The following is a 14,818-nucleotide window of genomic DNA, read 5'->3' on the forward strand; positions in this document are numbered from 1 at the left end:
GAGAACTGTTACCCATCTGCCAGTCCCTGAGGAGGCTCTATACTGCCTAGTGGGGTCCCGTAAAAGATCCAAAACACTGAAGGCCAAATTAAAATTTCTAGACCTGGCCCTTCTATTACCAGTTCGGGCACTGACGATGAGATGGAAATCCCCCAGGCCACCTAGAACGACCGTGTGGCAGACGGACCTTGTGAAATGGGGCCGAGCGGAGGGGACAGCTCTTAGAAGAGAGGAGGAGAAGGGTCAATGGAAATACCCTATCGTGCAGGAATGGGAGGTCATGCTGATGGATCTGGAGGGGGTGGACCTTATGCTGTCACAAAGTGATAGGGTATGATATCAACACAGGGCATGGAGACTGGTTGGTGGTGTGTGGTGATGCCCAGAGCAGCGCACAAATTATTTGTATCCCTAACACCGCGGTCTAAACAATTATGATATGTCAGGAGGCACACTACAGGGGTTTTCATTGTGACCAGGAGATGGGGAGGGGATAGGGTGGGACTGTTGGGGAGGGGGAGGGAGGGAGTTTATCTTCACCTTGTTATATAGGGCAGTGATGGAGAGATACTGTTGATCCGCTCTACAGCAGGAAAGGAACGGCTTGTTGTTGAAGGTCATAGACATAGGAACGATTAGATTCCACTGTTATACTTATATTTGCTTTTCTTCTTAGCATGTCTTTCCTGCTGCATGCCGAGCTGTTGGTACTATGGCTGCTGACAAGGTTTATGGTTGGGATGAAAATGGAAAATGGGACTGAGGGATGCATATACTACTCTGTAAATGTGATACATTGCTTTACTCAGTCCTGAATAAAGAGTTTTAAAGAAAAACTGTAATCAAGAAGCTGAATAGTTCCTTGATGAGTTATGAACTTGCCTCCAGAGCTGTGACAAAGGCCTTGGGTGTGGGGAGGAGTCCAATTCCCTGGACAGGAAGGCCATCTGGACAGTGCCTAGGAATTTAATTATCTTCAAAGAGGGCTACCCTGTCACAGGCAGGTGTATATAACACCTGGGTCTGCCCCTTCCTTTTGCCTGTTAGCCAGCCATGCACCAATTCCAGTGAGAGAAGAGCGCGCCCCAGAACTGGTTTTGAGTAACCACAGAGGAGGGGTTGCCAACTTTCCTACCCACAACACGGAAGAAAGGTTCTGCCCTCTTGGCTGTGGGATTCTTTGCAGTGGGGCACACGGGAACAGCGGTAAAAGTGGGTAGGGTTTCCCCTGGAAGCCTTGGGACCTGCCCCCTTGCCCAAGGAAGTTGTGAAAATCTAGGTGTCTGGGTGAACAGTTGTCTGTCCTTTGAAAACCAAACACAATCGGTCGCCGGGGCCTGTTTTAGGCTTCAGTGTAGAATCAAGCCCTTGTTTGGGTTCTTTGATTCACAAACCAGCCAGAGCATTATCCAAGCAATGATTCTATCTAGACTGGATTATTACAAGAGGGTACAAAACACAGCAGCATGATCCCTTCACACTGGCTGTATGTCGTAAAGAGAATACATTTCAAGACACTATTCTTAGCCCATAAAATTCTTACTAAGCAAGCCCCTTCTATCCTTTCCAGCCTACTTATGTCATACTCTCAATGACGCATGCTGCGGTCAGCAGATTTGTGCTCAGTGTGCATCCCCTGAGTCAATAGAGAACGTGCTGGTGGCCACTCCTTCAAGATGCTGGCAGCTTCACTATGGAATTCATTACCTTTATCCGTCAGAATTATTGACAACCACCTGGCCTATAGAAAGGCTATAAAAACGTGGCTCTTCCTAAACTAATCTGACAGCTTCTATGCTCAACATCCAGCAATTATTTGGCCTGTATATTGGATCTTTTAGCACTGGGACGCCCCGTCGCTGGAGCAGCCATGCGCTGTACAAATCCCCTTAACATAACATAACATAACATAACTTTTTTCCAATTGGTTTGGGAGAGGCCAGAAGTCACCCCCATCCACAGGCTAATTCAAAGCATAAATGTGGCACCCTTTTCAGATCACTACTGAACCGGTCGAAGACAGAAGCGTTTTTCATACTTAGCTGCAAAATTGTGCAATTCACTTCCGATACCACTCCGACTTCAACCAAGCAGAACACTTTTTAGGAAGCAAATCAAAACATGGTTCTACTCTCAATGCTAACCAGTCAAGTTTCACCTGCCTGTACTTTAGTGCACTTTATAAATATCTAGTCAGTCAGTCTGTCAGTCAGGACAGCATGTGCTGTTGAAACCTATGAAGAGAACCCTAAGGACTAGACCTACTCCCACATGTACCTAGGACTAAGAGATAGACACCAAGGGGCAGTTGGCTAATCTCCTGTTGAACTACAGGGACAACAAATCTTCTAGAAGCCCACTTTTCTGGAAGGGTGCAACTGACTAGTTCCGACTGGACATGCTCTGGACTCTGCTGGTGGCTTCTGCTGGAGTGGCTGGCTTCAGAGTGTATCCTTCCCGCCTAACACCAAAAGCTGGGAATCAGACACTTTTTTATCATTTCTGCCTGGACAACTGTTGGGGGCCTGGGACCAGCCTGCTAGCCAATCTCTCGATGATGCATTGATGTAGCCCCGACTTCGCCGCAGCTCCCACTACATTCTTCTCAGCAGCAGCAAATGTAATTCAGTGGGCGAACTGCTGACCGGCATGTGACAGCCAAACCCTCTTCAGCTACAGCCTGCAGCCTTGTCCCTCTGGGGAAATCTGGCTTCAAGACAAGGGTCTAAGCCCAAAGGTAGAAATCTTCACTGGGCCTGAAGCCAAGCAGGTGCAAATTAACGTTGATGACTTCCTGGGAGCGAATTCAGGACTTTTCCCACTCTGAGACATTACCACCTTCATCGACAGCTCATCCTTTTTGAACCCGTTCTCAACAAGCCCATCTTTGATTCCATTCTGCAGCTTTGTCCCTCTCGTACTCTCCCTTCTTGACAATTTTCTAAGTTCAAAGGTAACTCTTTGACCGGGATCAACCTCTTCCCTGTATCTGGCGCGTGCTCCATCACAGTCAGCTAAAAACGTTACCCTTGTCCTAGTCTAGAGTAACCAGTGGCCGGCAGTTGGCATTTTGTACTTTTGGTCTATATTTATTTTAAATGTAAAAAAAATTCATATCTCCAATTCCTCTTATTGAATTTTTGTTGTTTTGGTGTTATTTTGTTCATTAAAATACACATTACTTTTATAAATTAGAGTGACATTTTTATTTTGTTGTGTTTTCAACTTTTTAACTGTTTTGGTACTTCTAAATGCTTTGCACATGTTTTGTTAAGTTAAGCCCATCTGCCCTGTGCCATAGCTAACAGGGATTGAGCTCAGGTTTTAATTGCTGAAAGCTTTACCAGGCCTAACAAGAATAGTGACATTATTCCCTCTGATGGACTACCATCACTTCAATTAATATTCAACTTTCTCACATTGGCTTACAGCGGTGGGATGTAGGACTTGTGTTTAACAGTACCACTCAGCTAATAAAAGTTAAATTGAAAATCCTTAATTTGAACTGAAAGCAAAATATATATGTATATATATTTTTTTATTGCCATTAGGTCTCTGGGTATTTTTTGTGATTTTTCTAAATTATAATTTTTTCCAATTTTTGCAACTTTCAAAAGGCTAAGGGAACATGTAGTTGTGTCTGGCAACCTTGAAAACTCTTACAGTGAGTGGAGATGAAGGACCTTTTCAGAGAACACAAACTAAAATTTGGATACAAAGCAAAGAAGGTGAATTTTGACAAGAGCCTCATGGCCTGGATGGAATCCTGCCAAGCAAAGATCTCATCTGGAGGGAAGATGAAGGAGAGGGGGAAAACCTGTCCCAAAATGTTTTTCTGGTGCACCCTCCGTGGCTGGAAGTGAAGTGGGCTCTGTCAGCACAAGCCCTTCTGAACTGGCCATCCGCAAACTGAAGCTCAGTTACAAGAAATCGGCCATAGAACTGAAGGAGAAGATACTCGGTTTGGTGAAAAGAGATTTGGAAACCAAGAAGGCCAGCTCAAGACTCCTTAGGTCAGAAGAAGATGGTGGCATCAATGATGGGGTGTCCACAGGGTGGGCCACAAACTTCTCGCTTGCCCAAGGGTACTGTGCCCAGCTTTGTGGCGGGGCACAACATTGACAAATGGTTTGTTTCGTATGAAAGAGCATTAAGAATGTGCAGAGTGGGTCAACAGCACTTAGGCTGTAGTGCTAACACTGGAGAGGGATGCACTCCTTACTCCAGAATAGGGGGTAGCTGGCTCCAACACTCATAAGAAGGAGGCTCTTGTGCAGATGTATGGTCTCACACGAGGATTATTGGAAGAAGTTTCACAACACACGCAAAAGTACACAACAATCCTGGGTTGACTTAGTAGATGTTTCCCTAAAAGAACTAGAGGATTGGGTACAAGGCAATACAGTCACTACCTATGATGGACCATGCAATTTGATCATGAAGGAGCACATCTTGAGTAATTGTCATTCAGAGTTACACAAGCATCTGTTGGACTCCAAGTTGTCTGACCCCCAGGCAACGTGATAAGGCAGGTGATGTGTGGGTGAGCACTAGTCGCAAGGGGTGATCCCAAGAAAGGGGTTCAGCTCTCCCTCATGGGAAAGAGGGTAACAGCAAGTATACAAAGAAAGCATTCTCACTATGCTCCCAAAAGTCTGCTTAATAGGGGACTCCTGCACATTTTGTAAACCCAAGTATGAAAGGTAGAACCTTTTGGCCTTGTGAAGGAGGTGTGTGTCTGGACTGTCACATGCCAGTATACAAGAAGGGAGACTCAGTCTGTGTCAAGAAGACCTCCAGAGTTGAGAAGTCCCAAGGGGTTGCAAGTGTAGGAATTGGAGTGGAAGAGTTCGCCCAGGGGAAATCAAGGGGTTTGTCTCAAGCTACCTTAGCCTACGTAGGTGGGGTGGATGTTGAAGCCCAGGCCACCTTACATCCTCGCATGGTGGAGAACAGCTAATGGCCAATCATCAATGGGAATCTAGTAGAGCTGCTGAGGGATATAGGAGCAAGCATCACCACAGCGGAAGACTGGCTGGTTTCCTAGAGCAGATTATCCCACAAAATCTCCATAGGATAGTCAATCAGACAACAATGTGAGGTTTCTTCCCATAGCAATGGTCATGTTGGAACGTGGAGGGGCTTCTGCCATACAGACGGTAGGTGCAAGCCCTGTCATCCCACTGGAGTGTCTGTTAGGCAATGACATAGAAAGCTTGCTTGGGCTACGGTGAAAAGTAAGACTCATGCAGAAATGCTGGGTTTGCTTAAATGGGTGTGTGTGGACACAGCTGCCAAGACAGCCTGTTAGGGTGTCAGTGAAGTCAAGGAATCCTTGAGTCTGGTACAATGACCTAGGTTCCCAAAACAAAGAGGAGCAGCTTGAGGCGAGGGAAACCAGACTAAATACTTCTCGTAGACAAGAATAAACTGACCACATGGGTTGGATCTGGAGTCTGAAGGTGAAGAACATACCCTGAGAGGCTTGCCATGACTCTCTGAGTTGCATGAGGCAGGAGTACCCACCAGGATGGAATTCTGTCAAGCACAGAGAGTAAGCCCAAATCTTGAAGGACTTCTGCACCAGGCTGAAGTCCAGGAGCAGAGGTATACCAATGGAACCCAATTGATCCAGTGGAAGGAAGGTGTCCTATACAGTGACGATATGGACCCAAAACCTCGAGCAACTAGGTAATTGGTAGTTCCACAACAGTACAGGGCCTTCCTCTTAAACTTAGCCTGTGATATTTCCATATTCACACTACCTATGTTCGCATATGTTCATTGAATTACTATGCATTCCTCCCACATTATATTATTCAAACCCATACTTACACTGCTCATGCAATTACATTGAAATATCATGCCCAAACAACAGGTCATGCCTAACCTTCACCACGCCATTCACATATATTCTGGACAAACTTTGCACTCAAGATACCAAACTATTCCATAATCAATTCAAATATCTTACTTTATCCTGTCACTTTATTGCATAATTTATCTGGCAATCGTAACACAAACCTCAATGCTTACAATGTCAGTAGAGTAAGCTCTGGTCTATAACCTGCCTACCCACAACTGTTAACTGAACTTCTGCTTCCATTAGAGATTACACAAGTACCCCAAACTCCCAGATCCAAATCCTCAACAGATCATTGACAACCCCCCTTGGTAATTATGTAAGTTATGCATATTATTCTCCCTTTCAATATCCCATTCACGTGCAAGACTTCCATTACAACTGCTGACCAAGTCAAGTTTAGAGTGCCTTGAAAATTTACAAAAATACTGGTGGGTAAATGATCATGGTGTTTAAATATAGGTTTTATTCACACTATTAATACATCCCACCTACTTTCTTGGTCCAAATTGATGTTTTTTCATGAAGGTCGTCAGTCAGTTCTGAATTACTGTTTATTCTTCTACCACCTGCAACCCTCATTGCTATCAACCAATACACACTGTGCATTTTGCAGATCTCAGGTGGATCTCATTATTGCAATCGGTTAAATACCTTTTTGATATAATTCTAGATAGACTCACTTGGGGTAAAACAAAATGTGGCAATTTAGCATTTGTCAGTCACATTGAAGTAAACATTGATTTAATATAAGGGTTGAAAGCATCAACCAACAACATGAGAATGTCTAAAGAGGACCATTCAGCACTCAGACAGATTCCTTGGAGGTACCACCACTATCCTTCAGAACCCACCTAACTTTTTATGATTACAGACCCTAGCTTGAACTTCAGTTTGCAACTTATAGAACTGTGCAATCCCAGCAGGTTTGCCAATTCCATTACATTCTTGCAGCACTTGGCCATTGGACTACAAGGCCCTCCGAAAAGCATTTTCCAAGCCAATAGACCCGGTTTTAATATGCAAATGCATGCAAAGTGCATTTGTGCATGCTTGACCTGTTCACCTTTGCCATGGCTTGTTTGATTTTAAATATCTGGATTGTGTACCTTTACGCGTGTATGTTTATGAACACATGTGTACATGTGTGTTTCTTGGTGACTCCTGACTAAATCATTAAAAAACACTCTTGCTGTAGTGAAAAAAAGAAAACAAAAAATAAATTACTTTCTACATACAGAATGTGCATCAATCATGATTGCGTATTTTTGAAATGTAAAATGCTCCCACATGCAATTCAAGCACTCCTTAGGATGAGGAATGTTCCATCAAACAGCCAAAGGTGAGGGAGAACTACTCTTCTAGTTAAAGCCTAAGCCACTATGTATATTTTCCCCAAAAAATGATCCCAGTAGGTAAGCAGACAGCTTCACTGTCAAGCCAGACCAAACTGTGGAAAAGAACAGACGGAGAAACCCTGCTATCTCCATTAAAGAAACCAACATGCTCAGGCTCAATGCATTTTTATCCCTGCAAGTGCTCCACAGCCTGAGGTATTGCCACTGTACCATCTTGAAAGAAATCCCTGTATGAGTCAATGCTGCCAGACCATCCTCAGAAATCACCAGCTAGAGTGTTGGGTCTTGATAACCAACTAGCGGTACTATTATATATAGGGTGAACTTTCTCTGTTTGTGCCACAGCGCACCTTCAAACAGGTGCACCATGTGCAAACACCAAAAGTGCCCCGCCCCCCCCAAATATGTTGAATGCGCAGCCCTCAGAGCAGCTGTGTACTTGTTCTGCCCTGGGACAGAGCATTCAAGTGAAATACAGAGCAGCTGCTTAGAAGCCACTCTGGGTGCAATTACAAGCTTGGCGGTGTGGTAGCGGGACCGCCACGCCGCCACCCTGCTTCCACACCTCCAAACCTGTGTGCACACTATCGGCCAGATTATAACTTTTACTGTCACTGGCGGGTGGTTCTTTGCCATTCTTATTGCTGGGCCTATGAAATAGGCCTTGCATTAGGAAAGGCAAAGGCAGTACCTGCACGGCATGGACTTGTGCAGTCCATGCTGTGCAGGTACCGAGGTGCATGTACACAGGGGAGCATGACATGTGACCCCTGCATGCACCCCATGGCCCTCATGTTCCCTCTCTGCCAAGATTTTCATGGACTGGGAACAGACATGAAAACCATGCAGCGAGGAAACTCGTAATAGGCTTGGGGGGATAACAGTGGTCCCGCCAAGCATATTGCAGCCTCAAGACCATCATGCTACAGCCAGGGATACCTGATCCCTGGCAGCTGCGGAGGTGCATTGTCGCCACTGCCACCAAGGCAATCATAGCTGTAATCAGGCCCTTTGTGTTTCACAGTGCAGGCAGCAACCTACCTGCACTTTCAAGAGGAGAGGGTACAGTGAGAGAGGAACAACAGGTGGAACCAGGGAACAGACAATGTGCTTCTCTCTCCTTTGCCTCCCTTAGTCATTTATCTTCTTCTCACTGTGTGTTCCAGTCAAGATTATGGAAAGACGTTTACATGCATCAGAAATTGTATATAGCAAGCCACTGCTTAAATAATACTGAACTGAGATCAAAGAAATACACTGCGTAACCTGCACAGCGGAAGGCCCAGAATTCCCACTTATCCAACTCTAGCTAAAAAGATCTAGAATTTTCCAGAACTTTTTGCATTTCAATGCGGGATACACTAAGGGGTCAATTACGATGCCGGTCGGAAAGGCTTTAATGGCATTCGGTTTGTCAGAATCCAATTCGGAAGCCTTGTTTCCGATCGACTCAGAAGCATTTCCGACCGACCGATTATGATGGTTGAAAACCATTAGGACTGTCCGACTCGGTTACGAGTCACATTGGAATGACATTCAAAGACACCGAGTCGGTCAGAGCTGACTCCTAAACGAGCCGCGTTTCCGACTGAGCGATTACATTGTCGGATTCGGATAGCCTAATTCACCAAAGAAGGAACGAAAGACGGAAGAAAGAAGGAAAGACTGGTAAAAGTGCAGCTTTTCGTGAAAACTCTGCAAAAATATATTCTTTTTCATTACTGTTTTTACTTACCCTGGGAGAACAAATCATTACTTAGAAGGGTAGGGATCGCTCACTTTTCTTGTTTATTCAGTACCATTTGGTTAGAAGTGGGTATATTTTATTTTTCTGGCTACTCCCTTGAACGAAGCCCATATCGACTTGCATTATAAAACAGCTAAATCTGTTTTTATTCTGTGTTGAACCACTTTTACCTGTCATCTTCTACCTAAATCTAGCTGAATTGTTGCTATTTTCATATTAACTGTGATTTGGCTAAGTGTTCCTCGTCTCTTGACTGCATTGCCTCGTGATTGTCGACTACTTCATTTCCCAGTACCTTGGTCGAAGTTAAACCTTACATTATCTTGCATTACCTAGAGATACGTCAATGGTTCTTCAAGGAGCTACTGGTCTCCGTCAACCTCTGTTAATCGCTGGGTGTAAGTGTCCTACTCATTTATCTAATTTGAATGAGGCAGCCTCAGCAGGGCGAATCAAAGTGCTTGACTAATAACAGAACTAGAAAGGAGGAAACAGAACTACAATTTGTGAGGAGGTGTTGATTTTTTAAACAGTGAGAGAGACAGAAAGATCCTTTGTTATGTGTGATACTGTTACCTTTGGACAGGAAGAGTTTTGAGGATACCACGTTTGGTGTTTCGAGGATCACATCTTTCAAGGCGATAGGATTAGATTGGAGCATAAATAGACCTACTTGGCAGCCAGAAGCGTTTTATGACGGAGTTTGAAAAGAGATCGCTGCTGCTGAGGGTTCAGATGATTGTTTTAACAAAATGGGGTGACCCTGTGTCCCTCAGAACCTGGGTATATGTGATTCACAAACAAGTGGTTCTGTTGGGTATTGACAATCTCTTTGGGTTAGGCTGAAGACAGCTCCAAAACACACAAACAAGCAAAACTCTCTGATAGGCAAAGTTTTTATATATATTAAAAACAGGAAAAAAGAGACAATATATTGAAATTACTTCATTCCACTACATTACTGACGAGTACTTATCAAATACGTGAGAAGTGACTGAGGTGATTCAAGTGACAAGTGCGATGCATATAGTGACACTTATATACAAAAACATTTATTTACAATAGGGTCGAAACGTCGACGCTCTTACATTTGGCCAAGCTAACTCCAGGAATATGGACACTAACCACTTGTTTTCCTTGGAACATTTACTCATATAAAACTGGCCACAAAACGATAGAAAATACATCGTTCTAACTTCCCCCGGTCCCTTTTTCTGTGATTTTATTGTAAATAAATGTTTTTGTATATAAGTGTCACTATATGCATCGCACTTGTCACTTGAATCACCTCAGTCACTTCTCACGTATTTGATAAGTACTCGTCAGTAATGTAGTGGAATGAAGTAATTCCAATATATTGTCTCTTTTTTCCTGTTTTTAATATATATAAAAACTTTGCCTATCAGAGAGTTTTGCTTGTTTGTGTGTTTTGGAGCTGTCTTCAGCCTAACCCAAAGAGATTGTCAATACCCAACAGAACCACTTGTTTGTGAATCGAGGGTTCAGATGAGGCAGGAGGAGTCATGAAGGATGGTTCCTGTTGGGGGGAAAGGGGTAGAGGGGGAGTTCGGCTGGGGATGCTAGTTATGAGAAAGTGGCTGTATCGAGTTTAACCTTTTTTGGTAGTTGAAGTTGTAAGATGCTACTTTTGTAGGTTATATCAATGAAAGTTTGATGAAGGGAGAGAAAATTTGAAGAAATGGGTAGGGGAGTAGAGAGAACAAATCGTGGATGAGGGTGAGAGGAGTGTGAGAAGGAACTTAGGCCTGGAGGGGTTCTGGTTGTTGAAGGTGGAGGGCAATCCAACTTGTATGTCATGGGAATTTAATTAAAAAAGTGACATGATTTTGACTGAATACTTTAAAGTGGAATTGGGGATTGTCTGCATATTGATCGAAAACGCCAGCTGTGTTCCACCACCTTTAAGGTAATGCATGTAGATGCTACAGTGAGAGCGAGATAGAATTGAGCCTTGGAATACACCATAGGCTGGGCCTCCTGACTTTCTCCTGATAATATTCTGCCAGTGAAGTCCTCTAACTCACATTTCTAGCTTTTCTGTATGGGTGCGGACAAATGGTCAGTCCAGTTGCTGATGCTCACCTGTGGCAAATGGACTCCGGCTCAGAAACTGGGGAAATGCAGAAAAGGCCAGGCATTTGTACTCCTACAGAATCATTTGGAATTAAGAAAAGCAAATACATGGCATTTTGAAGTTTATATGAATAGGCAACCTTACAAAGCATGCGATACATCGCATGCCATTATAACACAGTGGTTACAACGACCGCGTTGTTACATTGCATACCATTACAATGCAAGTCATTACAACGACTTGCTGTAGGGGGCGCTGGATGTTTAAATAGTATAATTTACTGTTCCATCTCCAGTTTGTGCAACAGTAGGGAAGGTGTTGGAGTTTAAATCCAACACCTTCCACCCCCTACAGCAAGTAGTTGTGGCGACTTGCGTTGTAATGGTTTGCGATGTAACACGTGGTCGTTGTAACAACCACATTGTAATGGCATACGATGTATCGCATGCGATGTAAACAATGTTTCCCATTGAGATCCTTTAGAGCACATTGACAAACGCAGGCACTCGAGCTGTTTGTTCCTCCTTCTGGCGCATGCACTGCTCTTTGCAATGACCCATGGTAAGGCTCGGTCAGGCACCTATTTCTCAGGGTTAGTCACTTAGCTATGGGTCATGGAAGTGTACAGCCATTGAAGAGTCCTCCTGACAGCCGCAGCCACTGTAACACCCGTTTGATGCTTGGCGAGTTGATTGAGTGTTGTCAGCCTCAGCCTTCATGGTCATTTAACCAGGAATGCCATTAATGGATAGGTGTAGGGAAGTGTTACAGAAAGAGCTGGAAGATGAAAATTAAGTATTCAAACATGAAGACACAATCACTGCACGATATAAAAGTATATATTGCAGCACAAGTGCCATTAACACAGTGTGCAGTACATATAATATATATCTTGCAGCACAATGTGCAAATCATCTGACAAGTGAAACAAAGCAGAACATTTGGATTATTATTTAATGCACACATTTATTTTCATAGATGTGGGGGTATGTGGAGCAGAGTCTTTGGTTGGAGAAATTAATCACTGTTCATAAGCAGTTAAACAGGGGCTATATAGAGTAATTTTAGGTTTTCACATAAGATTTAACATATAGAGATACAGAAAGTGGTGTGAGATATATTTACACCTGTGGGTGGGTGGGGGGGGGGTAAAAATGATAGTGGTTTTTGTATTCTCTGCTCTCAAAAGGCAAAAGAAGATGACGTCCATCTAATGTTTTTTTGTCCGGTCTATAAGTCACCTAGAGACCGTTGGATCAGACCCCTTTGTAAAAACATGGGGCCTCATTTATGAAAAGTGACGCATCGCTGCGTGAAAACAGCGATGCGTCACTTTTCACTGCGCACTCCTTGCGACACCAATGATGCGTCATATTTAATGTATGACGGATCATGTCGCAAGTACTTACAGATACGTTAGTATATCTGACGCATCTGTAAGTGCAAAAGTGACGCATTGCTGGAGAATGTCACAAAAGTGACGCAACTCCAGCAATGCGTCCTTTCACATGGGGAAAGCCCCATGTGAAAGGGCTTGCGTCAGTCTTACGCCTGCTGTGAGGCAGGCGCAAGATTTTGACGCAACAGCATCCTAAAAGTGACGCAGTGAAATCTCATAGATTTCACTGCGTCACTATTAAGAGGCTTTTTGCGGGGGAACGCCCCCTCTGCATACATTATACCTGACGCAGGTATAATGTGGCGCAGGGGTTTAAAAAGTGATGCATCTACCTAGATGCGTCACTTTTTAAATATGGCGCAACAAGGTGCATTTTGTACGCCGCTGGTGCGTCACAAAAAGTGACGCACCGGCGGCGCAAAACTGACGCAAGGCCTCATAAATAAGGGCCATGGGTGTTAGATCCTACAAAGAAGCAGAGCGTATAATTAAGTCTAATACCTCTCAACTGGTAGTGGTTTGTATAAGTAGGTTTCTATTTAACGTGTACCTAATTAGAAAACAACTTGGACACAAGCTGTAATGTAATAAGGGGGTCCGTAGTCTTCTCCACTCTGTATAAGTTACTATAGATAGCACTGATTATTTTTTTTTAAAATATGACTTTTAACGTTTTAATCTGGCTTTTTAAAATAAGAATTATAATTTTTTTAACTTTTAAATTATAAAATGAAATCTGATTTTAATGTGGTATTTGTAAAATTATTGTGATGGATTATTTGTTCAACTGCCCCGCTTCATTCGTTATAAACTGATTATGTGACTAATTGCTGGTATAGGGTAATGTGTATAACTACTGTAAATGTATTTCTTGTACTTCCTGCTTTTATGGCTATATTAGCCGAATAAAGTTGAAACAACAACATGTCGGGATGGATGATTTGCCAAGATATCGTCAGGGAGATGCATGTGTTTCAGGGATGATTAAAACATATTTTGAAAAGAGTTCAAACACAATTGTAATGTATTGTTAGATAGAGATAGACGAACAATGTGTATCCATATACATGTTTCAGTTATGATCAGACAGGGGCACGGAGAGCTGCATGGCTCCATGTCATGTATGCGGTCTTAGGGTTTAGTTTCAACCCCTGCTTGTGTGTGTGTGTGTGTTCAGCCTGACTGGAAGGGATATAGACTGGGGTAGAATTCTTGGTTTTTGTTTGTTTTCAAGGACGATCAGCTGGAGATATAGGCATGACTTTGAAACAGAGTCATGTGTGTGCGTTCAGAGTCTTACAGTGGCAGTATGAGGTTTTTGCTGCACGCTTTTATGGACACATCACAGAGATCTAGACAGTGATACTAGGGGGCTGGGTACATATTATCACTGCTGGCAGGACAGGGATATAGACGTATGTCAAAGCGAATGTGTGTGTGAATTCAAGGCAAGGTTGACTGGACAGAATTATAGACAAGGGTACAACTTAAGGTCATATTTGTGCTTACAGGAAATATTACACATGGATAAGACATCTGTATGACTCAGGGCACGAGGTTGCTTACATGGCGTGCAAGAGCTATAGAAAGTGGTATAACATGGACTGAGCATTTTCAATGGTGAGTAAAATGACATCTGTGAAACGATGTCATGCGTGTTTCACGGGTGAACAGACAGCATACCACTCTCCTTACCCATGTACAATTATTCTTGAAAATGTATAAAGGACCTAGTGGTGTATCTTTGCCAGCTTCTCTGGTTACTCTTCCCAGAAAACACACACACACCTTTGTTTCCTATTCTTTTCCATTCCTCTCTTTAACCAGCACTCAAAATACATACCCAACGCTGCTTCCCAGCCATGACGGCTGAGCCGGTTATTTTTTCTATATCCTATCCAATCATCAGTGAAATCATTTACACACACCCATCTTGTACCACTGTCAATATCCCCGGGAGCAGATATTTGAGAATACATAAACGCAGTGCACTATAGTAACAGAACATAAACAGCAGTCCGACCAGCTATCGCTCTTTCTAAATGTGCTCTCACCGTAGGATTTTACCCCCAACATTACTCGAATTACGTTAGCGGGCATAATCACGTTATTATCGATATTTCCATATCAAACAGTCATGCAGCATTACCGAAATTACTCTGATTTATCCAATGTAATCAAAAAAACTCCAAGGCCTAGTTTAGGTGCTGGTATGCGCTGCGTTTACATATTCTCAAAGATTTAACCTAGGGGATATAAACAGTGGTACAAGATGTGTTTGTGTAAATTATTTCAATAATGATTGGATAGTACATAGAAAAGATAACTGGCTCAGCCGATAGGACTATGAAACAGT

Source organism: Lissotriton vulgaris, chromosome 1_1 (assembly GCF_964263255.1).
Source record: "Lissotriton vulgaris chromosome 1_1, aLisVul1.2, whole genome shotgun sequence".
Classification (NCBI taxonomy): Eukaryota; Metazoa; Chordata; class Amphibia; order Caudata; family Salamandridae; genus Lissotriton; species Lissotriton vulgaris.